Source organism: Echinops telfairi, unplaced genomic scaffold (genome assembly GCF_000313985.2).
Source record: "Echinops telfairi isolate 266 unplaced genomic scaffold, ASM31398v2 ScPeMD7_12;HRSCAF=54, whole genome shotgun sequence".
In the NCBI taxonomy this organism is placed as follows: domain Eukaryota; kingdom Metazoa; phylum Chordata; class Mammalia; order Afrosoricida; family Tenrecidae; genus Echinops; species Echinops telfairi.
Window position 1 is genome coordinate 5040297 of NW_022103909.1, and position 5067 is coordinate 5045363.

The following is a 5067-nucleotide window of genomic DNA, read 5'->3' on the forward strand; positions in this document are numbered from 1 at the left end:
TGGTCAGACAGGCTGGTGTGCTTCTTCCATGTGGGCTTTGATGTTTCTCAGCTAGATAGCCGCTTGTTTGTTTTCAAGCCTTTAAGATCCCAGACACTATATCTTATGGTAGCCGGGTACCATCAGTTTTCTTCACCACATTAGCTGATGTTCACATTTTTCTTCAGCAATCATGTCGGGAAGGTGTGCATCCTGGAATTACAGCAGGTTTTTAATAAGTCTTCCTCCAATACTAATGGTTCATTCTTTTCCATATAATCCAACTTCTCTGATTATTTGCTCATCATACAGATTGAATAAGTATAGTGAGAAGATACAACCCTGACACACACATTTCCTGATTTTAAAGCATGCGGTATTCATTGTTCTGTTTGCACAACTGGCTCTTGATCCACATGCAAGTTCTGCATGAGCACAATGAAGTGTTCTGAAATTCCCATTCATCTTAAGGCTATCCATAGTGTGTTATGATCCACACAATCAAATATCTTGAAAATGTTGCATGGATTATTAAAGTATCTAAGAGTAACACTGGGGGAAAAAGTGTCATTAATATATTTTCACTATTTTTTGAAAATAATTTTATTTGGCTGTTGTTGGAATATACATAGTAAAACACACACCAATTCAACATACCATTTATTGACATCGATTATACTCCAGTTGTGCAAGTAATCACTCTCATTTCTCTTTTCCGTGTTGTTCCTTCTTCACTGGCAAAATAAACTCACTTTCTTGAAAGTTTCTATTTAATCTTTCAAGTTGCTGTTATTATTGATCTCAAATAGATGGTTCTTAAAAGAGCAAAATGCTCAAGGAAGATAGTTTTTAGAGTTAAGCTAAACTAATATCTGTTAAAAAAACAGTTTTATTGGCATATAAACTATCTCTGCCACAACACTAAGAGATTATTAATCTAGTTACTATCACTATAGATTTACCTAACCTAGATTTTAATATAAGAAAAACCATACCCCCCCAACAAAACAACAGAAGAGAATAAAAAACAATGCAAAAAAAAAATCCAACAAGGAAAACAAAATAAAACACAGAAAACCTCAATCTAAAGAAAGCAGACACGGAATCTAGGAACAGGATTGGGAGTAGCAATACCTGGCGGGTAGGGGGAAGGTGGGAAGAGGAGTGGAGGAATAGGGAACCAATAGCAATGATCAACTCATAACACCCCACCCCACCCCCAGGAGGACGAACAACAGAAACCATGGGGGAAGGGAGAGGGAGGTCAATGTAAGATATGAAAATAATAATGATTTATAATCTATCAAGGGGTCGTGAAGATGGGGGTGGGGAGGGAGTGAAAAAGAAAAGTTGATACCAAGGGTTCAATAGAAAGCAAATGTTTAGAAAATAATGATGACAACATATGTACAAATATGCTCAATACAATTGATGTATGGATTGTTATAAGAGCTGTAAGAGCCCCCAATAAAATGATCTTTTAATAAAAAGCAAACAAAACAGAAACAACCCAAACAAAACAAAAAAACAAAATGAAAGCAGAAGACATTAGAAACTAGAACAAATTTAAAATGTGTCAAAAGGGGAAACAAATGATAATATGTTAAATTTTAACTTAACTATGTCTTCAGTAATCCACTTTCCAATACACTCTGACTGAGGGCAAGACTATTCACATCGCTTGTCAATGGTTTGAGTAAGTTCAATGGATGTTTACTCCATGTGGGGACTCTACAAATGGATTTTGAACTTTCACTATTTTATGGGTTTTGCTAAGAGTGTTGGTGTGAAGGGGTATTTCACTGCTGTTTTAATTTGTATTTCGTGTATAGCTAATGAACCTGAGCATTTCTTCCTATGCTAGTTGGCCTCCGGGATGTTGCTGGTATAGAACAAGGTTCTAAGAATGGATGGAATCCCACAGAAATAGTTCATGAAACTCTTGCAGTGCTGGGATCACTCACTAGTCTAGGCCAAGAAATTTGAAAGGGCAGAAATTCGTATTGGTGCCCTCCAAACAAAGGTGACCAAAGAGAATGAGAGAATTATTGAACAATATCACTGATATCACAGGCAAGTGCATTTTTGCTGATGATAATTCAGAAACATTTGCAGCAATTCATTGACAGGGAGCTACCAGAATTTCAAGCTGGTTTCCCGAAAGGAGGTGGAATGAGGGAAATCATTGCAGAAGTCATAGGATCTTATCTGAAGGAAAAATATCCCAGAAGGATGTTTATCTATGTGTTATCGATTATGCAAAGACATTCAACTGTAGCTCATAATAAACTATGGAGAACATTGAGAAGAATGAAAATTCCAGAACACTTAATTCTGCTCGTCCAGACTGTACAAAGATCAGGAGGCAGTCATTCAAACAGAACCAGGGCACTAAATGGTTTAAAATCAGGAAAGGTGTATGTCAAGGTTGTAGCCTTTCACATATTTATCAATCTGTATGGCAAGAAAATAATTTACGAAGCAGAAATACATGAAGAACAATGTAGCATCAGGATTGGAGAAAGAGCCATTAATGATATGCAGATGACACAATTTTCCTTGCTGAAAGCTAAGGGGGAGGTGAAGCACTCTCCAAGACTAAGTCTTCACTATAAATTGCAACTTGATGTAAAGAAAATAAAAATTCTCATAACTGAACAAGTACAAAACATCATGATATTACATTTTAACCTAACTACATCAACAATAGTTCAATTTTACAATGCTCCCTGTCAATATCAATAGCAAGGCTATTCATATCCCTGGGCTATGATCAGAGGGGATTCACTGATTCACTGGAGGCTTAATACACGTGTGGACCCTGCAAATGGGTCTTGGGTTTTCACCGTCATCCATAGCCTTCTGCAAATCAGGTGTTCACAGTTTAAACCTAGACACTATTTCCTCCTTTGGACTTGCATTATATTATTTACAATCCTTGGATCACACTGAATGGTGTGTTTTTTCCATGTGGACTTAGTTGATGCCTCACATTGTAAAGTTGATTATTGCACATGCCGTTAGGTTAAAATGAAATACCTTATCATGTGAGATCCCTTTTCACCCATTTTAAAGTTGTTTCAGTTTTTAATACTTCCTGCTTTCTTTTCGATTGATGTTTTTCTGTCTTGTCTAGTCATTGTTGTTGGATTTTACTGGGTGTTTGTTTGCTTCCTTTTTTGTGCTTTGTATGATTTTCTGTATATGAAATAATCCAGGGTATGTAAATATACAGAGTCAGTAAGTGGATTAATAGTGGATTAATAGCTACCTAGGCATGACAGGAGAGGTTGGGGTGGAACTGTGGAGCTAACAACGAGTACAAGAAGAAAATGTTCTGAAATTGGTGGTGGGGATGACTGCACAATTATTTTTAATGTTATTGAATGATTAAATTGTATGATATGTGAAATATATGCCAATAAATTTATTTTAATAACCATATGATAAACGGAGAAAAGATTTAACTTGTCAAGGATTTCATTTTACTTGATTCACAATCAATGATCAAAAAACAGCAGTCAAGAAATCACATGACACATTTTTATGGGAAAATATGCTCCATAAAACCTCTTTAAAGTGTGTGGTAGTTATACACTTGTTAGTCAGTCTTATTTTCGAGGGATGTCTTTCAAGGAAACACGGTATGAGGAAAAGGAGAAGATCATAAAAGCAGCTAGGGACAAGCAAACATTCATGTATAAAGGTACCCCAATAAGAGTATGTTCAGACCTATCAGCGGAAATGATTCAGAAGAGGAGGGAATGGAGTAGCATATTCCAAAAATTGAAGGAAAACAACGCAAACCCAAGAATACTTTACCTAGCCAAATTATCTAGTAAGATAGATGGAGAATTAAGAGTCTTCACAGACAAGAACAACCTCAAAGAATACATAAAAAGAACCCCAGCCCTGCAAAAGATCCTTGCTGATCCAGTATGGGCAGAAGATCAACACTTACTGAGGGCAAATACCCTGTTTCCCCTAAAGTAAGACATCCCCCCAAAATAAGACCTACTTACAGCGTTGCCTCTCGCTGAAATATAAGGCATCCCCCCGAAAATAAGACCTCCCCCAAAATAAGGCTCCCCGAAGCTACCGTAACTCTGGACTCTGGATCATAGCAGTGGGCGCTGCCGTGCAGCTCACTGTTGGCCGCAGTGCAGCCGGAGCAGACAGGAAGTGTGAGGTCTCTTTTAATAAAACAATAAACAATAAATGTGTATTGTATTCTTCATGGAAGAATAAGACAACCCCTGAAAATAAGACCTAGCACACCTTTGGGAGCAAAAATTAATATAAGACACTGTCTTATTTTCGGGGAAACAGGGTACTTGGATAATTTGACAATTATGTGTCTTGGTGACTTCTTGGGATTCAGTGTGGCTGGTGTTCTTTCAGCCTCATGAAGGGTTGTCATTTCTTAAGCTGGGGAAGTTTTCCTCTAAGAATTCCCTTGCTATTTTTGCTGTTGACTTCTTTATTGTGTCTTGTTCCAGTAGTCCAATTATTCTAATATTGTACCTATTTATAGTATCAGACATGGCTCTCAAGTTTTCTTCAGCTTCTTTGATTGTCTTATTTGACTGCTTTTCCTGTTTCCTGAAGTCTGCTTGGTTATCCTCTAGGTCACTAGTGCTATTCTCTGCCTCCTCAAGTCTGTTGGAAAGGTCTGTCAATTTGCCACTGGATTTTGTTATTTCATCCCTTAACTCTTGTATTTTCCTTTGGTGTGTTGCCTTTATCTCCTCTATCATTTTATCTTTTTTTCTGCATTGCTTCCCTCATATCCTTTATGACTCCAAGCAACATTCTGAAAATTTCTTTTTGTGGCAGGTCAATAGCTGCTTCTTCTATGCCCATCATTAGGTTCATGACTTCTTCAGGCATTGCCATCTGTTTTTCCTGCTTTTTCTTTGAAGCTGTTAGAACTGGTTGCTGTTTGCGTGTTGTTTTAGAGGAGCCTGGATCCATCTTTCTGAGTCGAAGAGCACTGGGTGCTCTCTTGGGGGACTCTTATGAGTGCTTCTATGAACTACCTGCTGGTAACTATACTGAGTGGTCAGGCTACCGCTATATCTTCCTGTG

At 37.6% G+C, this 5067-nt stretch overlaps 1 protein-coding gene across 1 annotated transcript in view; it reads right to left on the reverse strand.

Annotated features, from left to right (window-relative positions):
• Positions 1-2050, reverse strand: part of LOC101656095 (olfactory receptor 8S1-like) — a 9369-nt gene extending 7319 nt beyond the window's left edge. Inside the window, exon 1 of the mRNA XM_004711494.2 lies at positions 2034-2050. The gene's annotated coding sequence lies outside the window, so the exon portion shown is untranslated. The remainder of the gene's footprint in view (positions 1-2033) is intronic.
• Between the last annotated feature and the right edge of the window lie 3017 nt (positions 2051-5067).